Source organism: Ovis aries, chromosome 4 (assembly GCF_016772045.2).
Source record: "Ovis aries strain OAR_USU_Benz2616 breed Rambouillet chromosome 4, ARS-UI_Ramb_v3.0, whole genome shotgun sequence".
In the NCBI taxonomy this organism is placed as follows: Eukaryota; Metazoa; Chordata; class Mammalia; order Artiodactyla; family Bovidae; genus Ovis; species Ovis aries.
The window spans coordinates 83,938,392-83,957,802 of NC_056057.1; the positions used below are offsets into that span (position 1 = coordinate 83,938,392).

General features: G+C 40.7%; 1 long non-coding RNA gene across 1 annotated transcript; it reads right to left on the minus strand.

Moving 5' to 3' along the window:
* Positions 1–1,813: 1,813 nt before the first annotated feature.
* LOC132659702 (uncharacterized) lies at positions 1,814–18,433 on the minus strand. The gene is made up of 3 exons (XR_009600430.1): positions 18,274–18,433; positions 13,036–13,133; positions 1,814–1,854 (listed from the first exon to the last, which is right to left on the minus strand). It is a non-coding gene; the product is annotated as an uncharacterized LOC132659702 (long non-coding RNA).
* Between the last annotated feature and the right edge of the window lie 978 nt (positions 18,434–19,411).

Below are 19,411 nucleotides of genomic sequence, written 5' to 3' on the forward strand. Positions count from 1 at the left end.
AGAGAAACATATTGGAGACATACTATAAGTAAAATGACAAAACTTGAAGAGAGAATACTAAAAGTAACAAGGGAAAAATAATAAATAATATACAAGGGAAATATCACACAGCCCTCAGCAAATTATTCAGGAGAAATTCTGCAGGCCAGAGGGAAGTGGCATGATATATTTAAAGCTATGAAAAGGAAAAACCTACAACCAAGAATATGCCATCCACCAAGGCTCTCTTCCACAGATGAACGGGACAGGATAAAACCCCTAAAGGAAAACACAGGCAGAACACTCTGACACAAATCATAACAATTTTTTTTTGTTTTGTATCCATGTCCTAAAGTAAAGGAAATAAAAGCAAAAATAAACAAATGGGACCTAATTAAATTTTAAAACTTTTCACAAGAAAAGAAACCACTGACACAATGAAAAAATAACTTACTGAATGGGATAAAATATTTGAAAACGACATGATTGGTAAGGGGTTAGTTTCTAACATATATAAACAGCTCATACAATTGAACATCCAGAAACAATTTTAAAACTGGGCAGAAGAACCGAATATTTTTCCAAAGAGGAAATCCAGATAACCAACAGGCACATGAAAAGATGCTCAATATCGTTAATCATCAGGGAATTGCAAATCAAATCCACAATATCATCTCACACTTGTCAAAATGGCTATCACCAAAAAGACAACAAATAACAAATGTTGGCAAGGATGTGGAAAGAAGGGAACTGTAGCACGCTGTTGATAGGAATGTAAACTGGTGCAGCCACCATGTGAAATGGTATTGAATTTTCTCAAAAAACTAAAACTAGATATGATCCAGCAATTCCAATCAAGTATATACCTGAAAAAAACAAAAACACTAATTGGAAAAGACATATGCACCCCAACATAGCAGTGTTACTTACAATTGCCAAGATATGGAAGCAACCTAAGTGTCCATCAACAGATGAATGGATAAAGAAGACATGAGGTTATATACATACACACACAAACACACACACAATGGAATACTACTACTCAGCCATAAAAAGAATGAAATTTTGCCATTTGCAGCAACACAGATGGACTTGGAGGGCATTATGTTCAGTGAAGTAAGTCAGAGAAAGCCAAATATTGTATAATATCACTTACATGTGGAATCTAAAAGACAGAAAATAGTGAATACAACAAAAAAGAAGCAGACTCAATGATATGGAGAACAAATTAGTGGTTACCAGTGGGGAGAAGAGAGGGAGGAGGGGCAGTATAGAGGGAGGGAAGGGAAGTAAGAGGTACAAACAATTAGTTATAAAATAAATTATAAGGCTATACTGTACAACAGGGGGAACAGAGCCAATATTTTATAATAACCATCAATGGAGTATAACCTTTAAAAATAATGAATCACTATAGTGTATGCCTGTAACTTATAGTATTGAAAGCAACTATACTTCAATAAAAAAATTTTTTAGTAAAACAGGAGTGACTAAAATAGCTGGAAGAGACAAGATCAATAACCAGTTATGTACTGCTGAAAAGCCCATATGGGAGCTCATAAATGGAAACAAAATCTATTAGGAAAATAATTCCATCTTTGCACACATCCCCTTTGTCACATACCTGGCACCGTTGTCACTCCCCATTTAAAGGTAGAAGATAATAACGTTCCAATGGACTTGCCTTCCTCAGCTCCTTTACAAATTTGGGAGAAATCCTTATGAGAGAAAACCCATCCTATTAGGCAGGATAGCCTCATCTAAGAGACATCCAAAACAACCCTTATGCCACTATTGATAAGTATATACAAAATAGATAACAAATGAGAACTTACTGTTTAGCGCAGGGAACTCTACTCAATGTTCTGCGGCAACCTAAATGGGAAAAAAATCCAAAAAAAGGACGTATACGTGTAAAACGTTCATTTTGCTGTACATAGAAACTAACACAACTTTGTAAAGCAATTACACTTCAGTAAAAAAATTAAAAAGCTAAACAGCACTTATGACGGGTAAGTCTTCTCAGATCTCTTTCAGTTTTTTCTTAATAAAAGATAGAACCTCCTGGAGAAATTCCCTTTCAGCTGAGGTGTGTGGGTACAGAAGTGAGTACAGCTGCTGGGATGGGGAGGGGCTCATGACAGAGAGGTCACCAGGGGATGAATAGATCCTGCTTTGTGAACTTTCAGCCACAGGGCTCCCCCTACTAGGCTGAAGGGCCACCTTCCTAGGTCACAAATATTGGGCCTAAAACTGAGGCCAACTCTGAATGAGTGCAAAGACTGTGAAGTTCCGAATTGTTCGCCCACCTGGTCCACAGAGGCAGGCAGTGCAATTGCTGAGGAAGTATCCTTTCATCTTCGCATTCTAGGCTGAGGGAGCTAAACTCATGACTGATCAGAGGAACCGCTTAGCCCAAATCAACCCTGAAATCTGTGCTTTTGTCCTTCAGTGCCAAAATATAAGCTCTCCTGGATGTCCACCTTTCTCTATAGCACATCTCTCGATGGTTCCAGGTGATTTTACTGTTAATCCATTTATGGCTTATAGAGATGGTCCCTCTTGGCTCCCACGGCCATTTTCAAAGAAGAGGACCATCTCTCAAAATAAAACCAAACTTGGCTCCTTGGCAACTCACATCATTGGAGTCATCACACCTGACCTGTCAGGCACTCAGCAAACTCCTCATGTTCTCTCCTCTCATTTACTAAAGATGTTGAAATCTGATTGATAATCTTTAGCTCCATGTAAAGTTCTGCATCCTGGATGACCTCAAAATCTGTTGGGAAAACTTATCTAATAAATCTTTTCCTTAGATCTTTGATCACTTCATCTCCAATGACCATCTCTTCCATTCTTCTCCAGCTACCATCTCCCAAAGTCACGGTATTGGATTGAAGGGGGCAATCAATAGACCCCCTCCTCTCTTCTAATTAAGTTCTATACCAATTATAACACAGAGAGGAGTACAGCAGATAGAAACGAATGCATCTTTACTGCAGATGAGAAGCGAGATTTTGACCTAGCTCTGTGGCCATTGCAGGACCTAGGATAGAAAGATACGCCCACTTGAACGCAGAGTTCCAAAGAATAGCAAGGAGAGATGAGAAAGCCTTCCTCAGTGATCAGTGCAAAGAAATAGAGGAAAACAATGGAATGGGAAAGACTGAGATCTCTTCAAGAAAGTTAGATATCAAGGGAACATTTCATGCAAAGATGGGCTTGATAAAGGACAGAAATGGTATGGACCTGACAGAAGCAGGAGACATTAAGAAGAGGTGGCAAAAATACGTGAAGAACTAAACAAAAAAGATCTTCACGACCCAGATAATCATGATGGTGTGATCATTCACTTAGAGGAATGTGAAATCAAGTGGACCTTAGGAAGCATCACTACAAACAAAGCTAGTGGAGGTGATGGAATTCCTGTGGAGCTATTTCAAATCCTAAAAGATGATGCTGTGAAAGTGCTGCACTCAATATGTCAGCAAATTTGGAAAACTCAGCAGTGGCCACAGGACTGGAAAAGGTCCCAAAGAAAGGCAATGCCAAAGAATGCTCAAACTACCACACAATTGCACTCATCTCACATGCTAGCAAAGTAATGCTCAAAATTCTCCAAGACAGGCTTCAACAGTATGTGAACTGTGAACTTCCAGATGTTCAAGCTGGATTTAGAAAAGGCAGAGGAACCAGGGACCAAATTGCCAACATCCACTGGATCATCAAAAGAGCAAGAGAGTTCCAGAAAAACATCTATTTCTGCTTTATTGACTATGCAAAAGCCTTTGATTGTGTGGATCACAGTATACTGGGGAAAATTCTGAAAGAGATGGGAATACCAGACCACCTGACCTGCCTCTTGAGAAACCTATATGCAGGTCAGGAAGCAACAGCTAGAACTGGACATGGAACAACAGACTGGCTCCAAATCGGGAAAGGAGTACGTCAAGGCTGTACATTGTCACCCTGCTTATTTAACTTATATACAGAGTACATCATGCGAATGCGGGGCTGGATGAAGCACAAGTTGGAATCAAGATTGCCAGGTGAAATATCAATAACCTCAGATATGCAGATGACACCACCCTTATGGCAGAAAGTGAAGAGGAACTAAAGATGAAAGTGGAAAAGTTGGCTTAAAGCTCAACATTCAGAAAACGAAGATCATGGCATCCTTTCCCATCATTTCATGACAAATAGATGGGGAAACAATGGAAACAGTGACAGACTTTATTGTTTTGGCTCCAAAATTATTGCAGATGGTGACTGCAGCCATGAAATTAAAAGACACTTGCTTCTTGGAAGAAAAGTTATAACCAACCTAGACAGCATATTAAAATGCAGAGACATTACTTTGCTGACAAAGGTCCATCTAGTCAAAGCTATGGTTTTTCCAGTAGTCATGTATGGATGTGATAGTTGGACCATAAAGAAAACTGAGCAGTGACAAATTGATGCTTTTGAACTGTGGCATTGGAGAAGACTCTTGAGAGTCCCTTGGACTGCTAGGAGATCCAACCAGTCCATCCTAAAGGAAATCAGAACTGATGCTAAAGCTGAAGCTCCAAATCTTTGGCCAACTGATGGGAAGAACTGACTCATTTTAAAAGACCCTGATGCTTGGAAAGAATTGAAGACAGGAGGAGAAGGAGATGATAAGAGGATGAGATGGTTGGATGGCATCACCAACTCAATGGATATGAATTTGAGTAAGCTCCGGGAGTTGGTGATGGACGGGGAAGCCTGGCGTGCTCCAGTCCATGGGGTCACAGAGAGTCAGACAGGACTGAGTGAGTAAACTGAATTGAACTCAGCTGAGTATGCACAAGTTCTTAATGAGGAAGTTAGAGAAACAGAGCAGGATGTACACCTCCTGGGCAGCAAAGGAGATAAGGCAGAAGGAGTTGAGTACTTATGTTTAATTTCTACTTCCCAGCTGCTCCAGAGTTGAAAGAAAGCCCAAGAGAGAACTACTTTATATGAAAGGAAATGACAAGTGTGGAGGGTAAGTATCCTTCCCACCTACAGCTTGTACCACATCATCATCCAAATTTGCTTCATCCCCCAAATCACTAATTTGAGCCTCCTACTCCATAGGCAACTACAGTGTACCCTCATTGGAACTTACGGCATTATGCCTTTCTTGTTCATTTTCCTTCTATTACAATGTAGATTTCTTTCTAAGCTCTTTCTAATATTCTCTGCTACCTTGCCCCTCTGTACTTTCTTCATATGTCTAGCAAAAGTTTAGCCCTGTAAGATTCTGGGTTGTTTTGCACCTATATTCAAATTGCCAAATACTCATGGAGACGAGCAACACAGAACTTGACATCATTTTTAAATGGCAACTCACTCCAGTATTCTTGCCTGGAAAATTCCATTGTCAGAGGAGGGTGACAGTCCATGGGGCCGCAAAGAATCGGGCACAACTGACCACACTTGCCCCAAAGACATGGTCATCAGTCTCAAGACTCATGTGCCCTCAAGACTGACTGGCAGTACTAACACTTTTATCAGATCAAATCATTCTCCTGCTCTCAACGTGCCTATTTACCTCACTACTGACCAGGGCCTTGTACAGAAACTAACTCCTATGGCCAGCGATTTTTATTTTGGTCAGCCAAAAACTAATTCTGTTATTTCATTATCATTTTGCAGGTTATTACATTCACTTATTCAGTCAACCTCTAGCACTTCTACTGAACTCTCAACAGCCTCCCCTACAGGACTACCCTTGTTGCTACTCCAGCGTCACTGGTGTCCAGTACAGTGAGTGGACACTCTTATAGCAGGCACTTAATAACGTTTGTTTAGACTCACAGATGTAGAGAATAGACTCAAGGTTGCCAAGAGGGAGGGACGTTGGGAGGGATGGACTGAGAGTTTGAGATGAGAAGATGCAAACTATTACATAGAAGATGGATGAACAACAAGGTCTTAATGTATAGCACAGGGAACTATATTAGTATCCTGTGATAAACCATATGGAAAAGAATATGAAAGAAATATATGTGTGCATATATATATAACTGAATCACTTTGCTGTACATCAGTAATGAACACAACACTGTAAATCAACCATACTTCAATTAAGACATAACATTTGTTTCAATTATGTGTGTGTAATCATAAGTAAATGAATGATTCGTATGTAGTATGATATAATTTATTCTCTCTCTTTAAGTGTTAAGTAATTTGGATGCTGGTTTTACTTTGCAGTCTGGATTGTTTTATTTTGTGCCTCTTTTGTTTTGTTGTGTGATCAATATCCAGAGAGTTATGGATTTCAGTGGCCTGCCAGACACTCTGATATACCTGGAATTGTCACAGGACTGCAGACACTGAAGGATAAGATGCCAGGAGCCCACAGGAAGAATATTAAGAAAGTTGTTCCTGAAAATGAAGATCAAAAGCCTCCACTGGCTTCCATTCTTGCTTAAAAGCCTCTCTTGCTAGAAGCTAAAAATTATATTATTGGATATGGATTCTTGTGGTAACAAGGAGGCAGGGAGCTATTTAAGAAGACATTACAATGCATATAGGAGCTTAGTCTATAGAAACTTTGGGTTAAAGTCTCGTCCTTTGAGATAGGCTTTAAATGTAATGTCTACTTTTCTGAATATGGAGGACTTCATAAAGAACACAAGAATATTTAGAGGTTTTTTTTTTTTTACAAGCAGACTGATCTTTTTTTCTATCCATTCTCAGAGGATCCTAGAAAGACCACAAAAGAGGCCTCCTGGCAATGGTAACAAAGGGGGATTAAAGTCAAGGTTAGGAGGCTGCCAAAGTGAAGAATTCTATTTTGAGTAGAGAGAATAGAAAGTGAAACTCAGTGACAATGCAGATGAGGAGAAGAAACATTTTCAAGGCACTGACCATGATCCTGGCACTTTCCCAAGGGTTTACTATATATATTATTTTAACCCTCAACTTAATTTTATGAAAGCGGTACTATTTTTATCCTAATTTTAGAGATGAGGAAATGGGAGCATAATGGGCTGAGTAGCTTGCCCAGGATAATCGATGTTATGCCATGGTTATAAATTTTTTCAACAGAAAATGCATTTAGGTGTGATTAAAGAGCATCCTACACTCCATGCAATGAACAAATGATTCTGGTGAGAGGAAACATGCCACTAGATCCAGAATGGGGATTGACTCTTAATGGGATGGTTGTTGACTGGGCCCACAGTTGTTTGTAAATCTCCGTTCTTTAAAGGTTGCTTACTTGTTGGGTGAATATATTCATCTGTCTATGTCTTAACAATCGATAGATTTTTCTGAACATGTTGAAGACTTAAACCAAATCCTTGCTCAGCTTGATAATGAGACTAATGGAGACTTGTGGGAGTGAACATTTTTCATTTCCAAAAATTGGGGTAGAGTGGAATCTGGGAGCATGGAAGATTGTGGTCTTAGGTCCTTGACGCATTTGCATATAGATCCTAACCATGTTGCTTGGATTCAAGGACCAGGTGTGTCATCAACTATGTGTGTCTCAGAAAATATACTACAGAAGGCCTTTCTCCTCTTTGTAAAGAAAGAGTATGCAGAGTAAGGATGTTTTGAGTTTAATTGGAGTCACTTAGCAAGTGATGGAGGGATCCCAAATTGAAGCTGCTTAACAAGAGGCCGAAGTTCTGTGCATTAGTAAAAGCACATATATACTCAGAATATAGTGTGTTAGGGTCTGAATAAGTTGGAGGACAAATGTTCCAGCCCCTAGAATCAGTGAATATAACGTCCTATAGTGGCTTAGTAAACAAGATCCCAGAGATCCAGGTAAGAACTTCCTATAACATTAGGAGACAACAGCAGGAATAATGTGCAAGTGAGGAGGTCTCTCTGGAGGTCTGCAAGATTACAGCCATTCGACTCTTGAAGTTTCCTGTGAATCTGGGTCAGGGGTCATTGGGAGCAGCTCACTAGGATGGCTTTGCTGCTGCTAAGTCGCTTCAGTCGTGTCCAACTCTGTGCGACCCCATAGACGGCAGCCCACCAGGCTCCCCTGTCCTTGGGATTCTCCAGGCAAGAACCCTGGAGTGGGTTGCCATTTCCTTCTCCAATGCATGAAAGTGAAAAGTGAAAGTGAAGTCTCTCAATCGTGTCCGACCCTCAGTGACCCCATGGACTGCAGCCCACCAGGCTCCTCCGCCCACGGCTTTAGGGCTATTGATTCAATCCCTGGGAGTGTTGGCTGTCTGATCTCCTGCTGGTGTTACAACACACACTAGAGGGCGCTGTGGAAGAGTGGAGGGTGGAGACTGTGACAAGGAGAGATCTAAATGAGTCACAAGGATTAGAAGATGCCATAAAGGGAGACATCCCAAATCTAGGATAAAAATGTCCTAGAAGAGGCAAGAGACTGTGGGATGAGATCAGCTAAAGTCACCGTTAGGGACATCATGTGGCAGATGCAAAAATTACATGCATTCCTCCTATTTTAGGGTCAACCAAAGTGGAAGAATTCTCTCAAGTCTTTATGGCTTCACATGAGAGCATACAAAGGTCAGTTCCACATGAAGACAGAAAATAAAACATGAATAAACACAAAGCTGTGCCACATTACTGCACAAATTTAAAATCATGAATATGTGAATTGTCCCATTAATATAGAAATGAGTGCAATCCAAATTAGAACCCTGGTGTGGGGCTTTATATTTTGGATTAAATGAATTTAAAATTCATATGGATATATAAATATTCAAGAATAGTCAAGAAAATTTTGAAAAGGAACTCTTTATAAGATATTAAATGAGGTGAAACCTCTGTAAAAAAGCAGTATAATGTTAGCATAGGAATAGGCAAAGATATAAGTGGAACTATGGAAAGTGGGATCCCCTAAAATAGATTCTACTGCCTTTAGGAATTTAATACAGGAAAGTATTTTATAATTCATCAGGGAATAGTATTTTATTTAATACATAATACTAGCAAACTTGGTTATGCATTGGGAAAGAACAAATTTGATTCTGTCTCTCACATAAGAATAAATTCCACATAGACTAAAATCTTAAAGTTAAAGAATAACATAATACATTTTAAAAGAAAGTGTAGGAGACCATATATGCAAACTAGTGGTTGGGGAGGCAGGAAAATAAGCTATTAAAAATTAGTCATATTTGATTGAGCATAGAAGAAACTCTACCTCATCATCATAAAGGCTATACATGACAAACCCACAGCAAATATCATTCAAAACATCATTCTTGATGGTAAAAAACTCAAAGCCTTTCCTCTATGATCAGGAACAAGAAAAGGATGAGCACGCTCACCACTTTTATTCAACATAATTTTGGAAGTCTTAGCCACTGTAACCTGAGGGGAAAAAAAGAAATACAAAGAATTCAAATTGGAAAAGAAGTAAAACAGGTCACTGTTTGCAGATGACATGATATTGTACGTTGAAAATCCTAAAGATGCTATGTGAAAACCACTAAAGCTAATCAATGAATTTGGTAAAGTCGCAGAATACAAAATTAATGCACAGAAATCTCTGGCATTCCTGTACACTAGCAAAGAAACAGCAGAAAGAGAAATTGAGGAAACAATTCCACTTATCATTCCAACATGAAGAATAAAATACCTATGTAAGGAGGCAAAAGATCTATTCGGAAAACTGTAAGATACTGATGAAAGAAATCAACAATGATACAAACAGATGGAGAGATATACAATGTTCTTGGATTAGAAGAATCAATATTTTCGAAATGAATATAGTACCCAAAGTGATCTCTAGATTCAATGCTGCTGCTGCTACTGCTGCTAAGTCACTTCAGTCGTGTCTGACTCTGTGCGACCCCATAGACGGCAGCCCACCAGGCTCCCCTCTCCCTGGGATTCTCTAGGCAAGAACACTGGAGTGGGTTGCCATTTCCTTCTCCAAGATTCAATGCAATCCTTATCAAATTATCAATGGCATTTTTCACAGAATTACAACAAAAAATTTTAATTTGTATGGAAACACAAAAGACCCTGAATAGCCAAAGCAATCTTGAGAAAGAAAAATAGAGCTGGGAGGAATCAGGCTTCCTGACTTCAGACTATACTGTAAAGTGCTGGTCATTAAAACAGTATGATACTGCCACAAGAAAAGAAACATAAAGTGGAACAGGATAGAAAACCCAAAGATAAACCCACACACCTAAGTCACCTGAACTATAACAAAGAAGGCAAGGATATACAATGGAGAAATAAAGAGTCTCTTCAATAAGTGGTGCTGGGAAAACTGGACAGTTACATGTAAAAGAATGAAATTAGAACACTCTCAAACACCATACACAAAAAATAAACTCAAGATGGATCAAAGACCTAAATGGAAGGTTGGACACTATAAAATTCTTAGAGGAAAACACAGGCAGAAAGTCTTTAATGTAAACACAGCAAAATTTTTTTCTTTTTACTTACCTCCTAGAGTAGTGAAAATAACCATAAAGAAATGGGACCTAAACTTAAATGCTTTGCCCAGCACAGCAAAAGAAACCATAAACAAGATGAAAAGACAACATTCAGACTGGGAGAAAACATTTGCAAACGAAGTAACTGATAAAGGATTAATCTCCAAAACATAGAAACAGCTCATGCACCTCAATACCAAAAAACCAAACAACCCAATCAAAAAATAGGCAGAAGACCTAAGTAGACATTTTTCCAAATACAGATGGCGCAGAAGTACATGAAACCTCACATCACTTATTATTAGAGAAATACAAATCAAAACTACAATGAGGTATCACACTGGTCAAAATGGCCATCATCAAAAAATCTACGAACAATAAACACTGAAAAGGCTGTGGAGAAAAGGGAAAGTTCTTACACTATTGGTGAGAATATAAATTGATACAGCACTATGGAAGACAGTAAGGAGGTTCCTCAAAACACTAAAAATGGAACTACAATATGACCAACAATCCCACTCCTGGGCATATACCCAGTTCAGTTCAGTCTCTCAGTAGTGTCCAGCTCTTTGCGACCCCATGAACTGCAGCACGCCAGGCCTCCCTGTCCATCACCAACTCCCAGAGTTCACCCAAACTCATGTCCATTGAGTCAATGATGCCATCCAACCATCTCATCCTCTGTCGTCCACTTCTCCTCCTGCCCTCAATCTTTCCCAGCATCAGGGTCTTTTCAAATGAGTCATCTGTTTGTATCAGGTGGCCAAAGTACTGGAGTTGCAGCTTCAACATCAGTCCTTTCAATGAACACCCAGGACTGATGTCCTTTAGGACGGACTGGTTGGATATCCTTGCAGTCCAAGGGACTCTCAAGAGTCTTCTCCAACACCACAAAAGCATCAATTCTTCAAAAGTTCAAAAGCATCAGTTCTTCAAAAATTCAAAAGCATCAATTCTTCAGTGCTCAGCTTTCTTTACCCAGAAGTGAAGTGAAGTCGCTCAGTCGTGTCCGACTCTTTGTGACCCCGTGGACTGTAGCCCACCAGGCTCCTCTGTCCATGGGATTCTCCAGGCAAGAATACTGGAGTGGGTTGCCATTTCCTTCTCCAGGGCATCTTCCCACCCAAGGATCGAACCCAGGTCTCCTGCGTTGCAGGCAGACGTTTTAACCTCTGAGCCACCTAAAGAGAAAGCCATAATTCCAACAGACACATGCACCCTAATGTTCACTGCAGCACTATTTACAATATCCAGGACATGAAAGCAATCTAAATGTCCATCAACAGTGGAATGGATACATATACATATATACAATGGAATATTACTCAGTGATAAAAAGAAATAAAATTGTGTTATCTGAAGAGATGCGGATCTAGAGACTGTCATACAGAATGAAGTAAGTCAGAAAGAGAAAAACAAATATTGTCTATTAAGGCATGTATGTGTAACACAGAAAAACAGTACAGATGAACCTATGTGCAAAAAAGAAATAGAGACACAGAAAGAACAAAAGTATGGACACTAAGGGGGAAAAGGTGGGGGGTGGGATAAACTGAGGGGTTGAGATTAGCATATATACATTACCACGTATAAAAGAGATAACTAATGAGAACCTGCTGTATAGCATAGGGGGAAAAAGAAGGTAAAATATGTTTGTAGGACATATATTAAGTTAATCTTAAAAATGCATTCCAGGGGCTTCCCTAGAGGTCCAGTAAGAATCCACCTGCCAACGCAGGAGACACAGGTTCAATCCCTGGTCCAGGAAAATTCCATGTGCCATGAGGCAACCAAACCTGAGTGCCATAACTACTGAGCCGCACAACCTAGAGCCTGTGCTCCCCAACAAAAGAAGCCACTGCAATGAGAAACTCACTCAACACAACTAGAATAAGCCATAGCACAGCAACGAAGACCCAAAGCAGCCAAAATAAATAAATAAATGCATTCCAATATACATTAGGTGCAGACAAGTTCTGTTTGAATTCCATTTATGCAAGATATCTAGAACAGTCAAATTCATAGAGTCAGAAGGTACATTGATAGATGCCAGGGGCCAGGAGGGTGGGGGCTTGGGAAGGGGGAATGGGACTTAGTGTTTAACGAAGACAGTTTCAGTTTAGGACGGTAAAAAATCCAGGCAATGGATGATGTTGAGAATTGTACCACAATGTGAATGTACTTATGTTTATATTATGTGACTTTTACCACAATTAAAAAAAACCATCAAAAAAGCAAAACCCTTATTGCAAAAATAAATAAATAAAAATTCATCTCGACTATCTAGTCCTCTAAAAAACTAGTTCTATTTGATTTTACAAATGTTAAGATTTTTAAAAGTGAAATATAACAAATATTGTATAAAATGTTTCTATTGTTTGTAGCAGAAAAAGCATCTGCAATGTAACAGCTAAAGAGTCAGTAACATACAAACAACTATAACAAATTATAACCACACCAAAAAAGACAATGCAATAGAAAAAGGGACATAGGTTAGAAACAGGCAGATCACAGAGCAACTCCATATGGGTTGCTATCAGCAACAACAGGCCTTTAAGCTTGCTAGTATCCAGAGGAAAACCAATAAAGGTAACTATGAAGTATCAGTGTACATCAATGATATTGGCAAAAATTAAAAGAAAATCTCACCTACCTACTGTTGGCACTCAATCGTCAGGAAAACAGGATGCTCATGTGCTGCTGATCCACGCATGAACTGTTCAGAGTTCTCTGAAAACAATCTCGCAAAATCTGTCAGAAAAAGAGAACAATCTATGAAACACCTGGAAATCTAATCTTTAAGTAGAAAAACAAACATGTACTCAGATGTCTGTTGCAGCAGTCTTTGTGTACTAAAACTCCTGGAAACAAGTAAATACCTATCAAGAAGGGAATGGTTATATAGATGGAGGCATAGCTGACTAAGGCATATCTTGCAGTTATAAAAGAATCACCTAGAGCTACACAAGCTGACTTGGAGGAATTCCTGAAGCTGTTAAACTAGGCATGCAAGATGCAGATAGAGAGAGGGAGGGATGGAGAGATGGAGGGAGGGAGAGAGGGATATGTAAAATACAGTCCTAGTTTTATGAAAGCTAGTGACAAAAAAGCCACTTGTTTTATACATGAGTATATTGTATATTTGTGTGGTTTACTTATATAGAAATATGTATATGTTCATAACTATATGCACAGAAATATCATGAAAGAATGGTCACTGAAAGTCACTGTGGACACTGCATGATATGAGGTTTCTAGGAGACCCTGAGATAGGCTAGGATCTGGGATTCTTAACTGTAGTCCTTATATCTGGACAAATGTCTCCTTAATCAAAAGAATGGATGCTTTTCAACTGTGGTGTGGAAGAAGACTCTTGAGAGTTCCTTGGGCTGCAAGGAGATCAAACCAGGCAATCCTAAAGGAAATCAGTCCTGAATATTCATTGGAAGGACTGATGCTGAAGCTCCAATACTTTGGCCACCTGATGCAAAGGACAGACTCATTTGAAAAGACCCTGATGCTGGGAAAGACTGAAGGCGGGAGGAGAAGGGGACAACAGAAGATGAGATGGTTGGATGGCATCATGAGTTTGAGTAAGCGCCGAGAGTTGGTGATGGACAGGGAGGCCTGGCGTGTTGCAGTCCATGGGGTCGCTCAGTCGGACACAACTGAGTGACTGAACTGAGGAGCAAAGGCAGAGTACTGTGCATGGTCCCTGCACACCTCACCACCAAAGGGGTGGCAGACAAGCTAAGTGACTCTCCACGTCCAACCCACCTACTTCACCTCTACTTTCACCACAATTAAGGAAGCAGCTCACCGCCCCTGCCTCAAGGCGAAAGTAAGGGCACCTGTAATTTGTTCTCACTCCCTCATACTACAGCATGAGTCCCAATAAAGCCTTGCTTGAATTCATCCGGCCTCCTATCAGTTTCTATTGATTAAAAGAGTCCAAAGACCCTAGTCAGTAACAACTGCAGTGTCTTTTGACTCTTAGGATGGACCTCAGAACATGGCAGCTAAGAAGACAGACTTCAGGGCCAGATGGACTGGATCAGAAGTCCACCTCCACTGCCTTTTAACTATGAGATTTATGGAATTTCCTGTGCCTTAGTTTCCCTTATTGATAAAACAGGTTTATAACACCTAACTCACAGACTGTTCATAGAATTTAATAAGAAATTAAAATACTTAAAGTATCTAGAACAGAGTTTGGCACACTGGTTCTAAACAGGAGAAGGAGTACGTCAAGGCTGTATATTGTCACCCTGTTTATTTAACTTCTATGCAGAGTACATCATGAGAAATGCAGGACTGGAAGAAACACAAGCTGGAATCAAGATTGCTGGGAGAAATATCAATAACCTCAGATATGCAGATGACACCACCCTTATGGCAGAAAGTGAAGAGGAACGAAAAAGCCTCTTGGTGAAAGTTAAAGAGGAGAGTGAAAAGTTGGCTTACAGCTCAACATTCAGAAAACGAAGATCATGGCATCCGGTCCCATCACTTCATGGGAAATAGATGGGAAACAGTGGAAACAGTGTCAGACTTTATTTTTGGGGGCTCCAAAATCACTGCAGATGGTGACTGCAGCCATGAAATTAAAAGACGCTTACTCCTTGGAAGAAAAGTTATGAAACCTAGATAGCATATTCAAAAGGAGAGACATTACTTTGCTAACTAAGGTCCGTCTAGTCAAGACTATGGTTTTTCCAGTAGTCATGTATGGATGTGAGAGTTGGACTGTAAAGAAGGCTGAGCACCGAAGAATTGATGCTTTTGATCTGTGGTGTTGGGGAAAACTCTTGAGAGTCCCTTGGACTGCAAGGAGATCTAACCAGTCCATTCTGAAGGAGATCAGCCCTGGGATTTCTTTGGAAGGAATGATGCTAAAGCTGAAACTCTGGTACTTTAGCCACCTCATGCGAAGAGTTGACTCATTAGAAAAGACTTTGATGCTGGGAGGGATTGGGGGCAAGAGGAGAAGGGGACAACAGAGGATGAGATGGCTGGATGGCATCACGGACTTGATGGACGTGAGTCTGAGTGAACTCCGGGAGTTGGTGATGGACAGGGAGGCCTGGTGTGCTGCGATTCATGGGGTCGCAAAGAGTCGGACACGACTGAGCGATTGAATTGAACTGAAGCAGTGTATAAGTCCTTGCTAATGAAACATTCCGACATTGCTTTATATTGTGGCAATTAAAAGGTATTATTTCAGAAATAATAATGACATTAAAGGAACAAACCCAGGTATAGTGGAATTTTCTGACTAAAAAAAAAATGTGTATGGTTTTCTAATTTCTTCCCTTCAGTTTCTGTAAAAGTAGGAGCCAAAAACAAACAAACAAACAAAAAAAAACAAAAAAACCCCAGAACTTCTCTGAGGGGGAAGAAAGAAAGAAGAAAGAGTGGTAGAAAGGTAAGAAGCAAAGCAGGAAAGAATGAAGAAAGATGTATACATGCCTGTATGGAAGGGTCTCTGCAGCATAGTGGAGAGTGCCTGGTGCAGTGTATACAGGGGTGATAACTGTCAGTCAAAATTAAGATATGCAGGGACTGATTTGGAGACAGGCTGGGACCTAGGACCCTTGCACATGGACAAACATCTTCTCAAGCAAAAGAATAAAAAGAAACTATAAGGGACTAGAATAACTGCATATAAGTGTATGTGTGTGCTAAGCTGCTTCAGTCATGTCCAACTCTTTGCCACCTATGCACTGTATGTAGACCTGCCAGGCTCCTCGGTCCATAGGATTCTCCAATTAAGAATACTGGAGTGGGCTGCCATGCCCGTCTCCCTTCTCCGGGGATCTTCCCAACCCAGGGATCAAACCCATGTCTCTTATGTCTCCTGCATTGGCAGGTGGGTTCTTTACTATTAGTGCCACCTGGAAAGCCCTGTAGGTGGGGTCAATTATGAACAATAAGATACAAAAAGGCCACAAACCAATTGCCACTTCTAGGGTGCCAGGAGCAAAATTAGGATACTTAGCATGATCCCTGCACACAGCACCATCAAGGCAGACCACCTAAACCACCCTTCTGGCCTGACCCACCCCCTCCCTCACCCACCCCACGTGCAGGGAGCAAGCAAGAGCACCTGTTACTTATTTTCACTCCCTCCTCTCCTGCTGTAGCTTGAGTCCCGTTAAAGCCTTGCCTGAATTTCTCACCTGGCCTCCTATCAATTTCTATTGATTAAAGAGTCCAAGGGCCCAGGTTAGAAACAATGACTACAAGGTGGAGAAGATAGAAAAGTCCCAGAATGTATCTTTCTATAATAGGGAAGAAGTAGTCTGTCTCCATATTAGATCTGCTGGTTTTGTTTTAATCTTTGTATTCTACTACTTTTGCTTCGAGTTAAGAAAGTTGCCTGTAGCATGAAAATATACAGGATGGCCCATTCTCAAGGCTCTGACATTTAAGGGTATAACACATTTCCACTCATATGGAGGCAAAGAGTTGTAGAAGAGAGGAAAACATTTGTTTTGTTGGAGGTTTACAGGAACATTGAGACCTGACTTTTGTAGACAAAGGATTGTTGCATTAAGAAGTTTGCAAAAACCAGCCTGGCCCCTCCCTCACCTAGCCTTTAAAAATACTTTGGTGAAACCCTTGAGGGAGTTTGGAGTTTTGGGGGCTACAAATCACTCGCCTTCTAGCTTGGCCCTGCAAGAAACCTTTCTCTGCTCCCAAATCCCAGGTTTTGGTATTGTTTGGTCTCACTGTGTGTCAGGCATATGAACTTTCATCCACTAACATTCCCACATAAACAATGATTTAACAATTATCCACAGATGAAAATAGCTTTGGGAAAGCTCTGCAATACAATTAAGAAGCTGCAACAACCTAGTGGAACCGCAAAACAAAGGATGGCCACATAAGAAAAGGAAGAATTTTACCTGAGTCACTCCATCCCTCAAGCTCAGCAACTCCTCTTGGACCTGAGCTCACTCCATGGAAGAAAAGAGGCGCACGAGAACCCCAGCAGCTTTCAACATGAGGACCCCACAAAAGCCTCACTGCTCCTGTGGACTCCTACAGCCTCTGCCACTGAGAATCTCCCAAGTCTTCCCCAATGTGGACCACGGCTATGGAGCTTCTGAGAGCCTGCACCACTCAGCCTCTCTGGAACCAATATTATCATGAAAAAACCTCTCCCCTCCAGTCCCTGTATGAGTGCTACTGCCGATGGGCACCCTATATTTAGTATACCTGCAGCCGGTATCCCCACATAATCTTGGACCCAGAACCAAACTTGCCATAACAGTGCTCCCCACTGAACCAGTGAAACCGTCACTAGAAGCTGATAACTAGTAGAAACACTCGAACTTGTCTTATAAAACAACAGATAAAGGAGCAACATGTTAAAACTCCTTTTGCTTGTAGACTGCCTTCACTGATTAAGTTTGCTTAAAAAAATTTTTTTTTCTTTTTAGGCTGTGCCGGGTCTCAGTTGCCACAAGCAGGATCTTTAGTTGAGACATGAGGGATCTAGTTCCCTGCTGCTGCTGCTAAGTTGCTTCAGTCATGTCCGACTCTGTGCAACCCCAAGACGGCAGCCCGCCAGGCTCCCCGTCCCTGGGATTCTCCAGGCAAGAACAGTGGAGTGGGTTGCCATGTCCTTCTCCAGTGCATGAAAGTAAAAAGTGAAAGTGAAGTCACTCAGTCGTGTTCGACTGTTAGAGACCCCATGGACTGTGGCCCACCAGGCTCCTCCGTCCATGGGGTTTTCCAGGCAAGAGTGCTGGAGTGGGGTGCCACTGCCTTCTCCGACTAGGGATCAAACCTGCGTGCTCTGCATTGGGAGCGTAGTCTTAACCACTGGACCACCAGGGAAGTCTTTTTCCTTAGAGACAGGAAAAAAATATCTTTAATTACATACCTGTTCCGTTTCACACAGTCCAGATGGTTTATAGGAATGTGGAGTCAGCTCCTACCTAGTGTGAACTGGCTGGAGCTGGTTAGGGCCACTGACCTTAAAACTGGATTTGTGTATGTTCAGTGGATGACTTTTGACGTCAGAGAGCCAGAAAACTCTGCTCTCAGATCAGGCTAAGCGCCTCCGTTTTGAATATGCAGATGAATGAATGTAACCTGGACACACTTGCGGAGAGCACCAATTGCCTCCCTTTTCGCCTACCACCAATCACCTTTCCCCTAGCCTAAGACCATTCTACTGGCTCCAACCCCCTTGCCTTCGGGGGATGAATCTGAGATTTGTTCTCTTGTCTTTTCACTTTGTTGCTTTGTGAATAAATGTTTTATTGGCTGTAAATCTCAGCGAATCAGCATTTGGCTTGCTGTGTGCTGGGTAAACAGACTTGGTTTGTTAACATTAATGCTGTGACATCCACTCGCAAGCGAAGATCTTTCCCTGCAGGAGCCAGTCAATAAAGTTTGGAAGATGTGACTGTTAATAATACTTCCAATGTGACGATACCAGTGCAGGACTGCAGGGAAAACATAAAATTAGGTAAACATGACACCATGAAAGGAAGACAATGCATTTACAGCAACCGACACAAAACAAATGGAAATCCATGAGATCTTTGATAAAAAATTAAAGGAAATTGTTTTAAAGAAGTTCAGAGAGCTACAAGAAAACACAGATAATTCAGTGAAATCAGAAACAAAATTCATGAACAGAAAACAACCTAAATAAAAATGGACTAGAGACCTGAATAAACTTTTGTCCAAAGAAGATATACAAATGATGAACAGGTATACAAAAAGGTACTCAACATCACTAATCATCAGGGAAATGCAAATCAAAACCACCAAGAGATATTATCTCATATCTATTAGGGAATATTATTAAGAAAATCAAGAGATAGCAAGTGTTGGCAAAGATGTGAAGAAAAGGGAACCTTCGTGCACTGTTGGTGGCAAACCGGTACAGCCACAATGGAAAGCGATACAAGCAAGATTCCTCAAAAAAGTTTAAAATAGAACAATCAGACTATAACAGCAATCCCACTTTGGGGTTATAATCCAAAGGAAACAAAATCAAGATCTTAAAG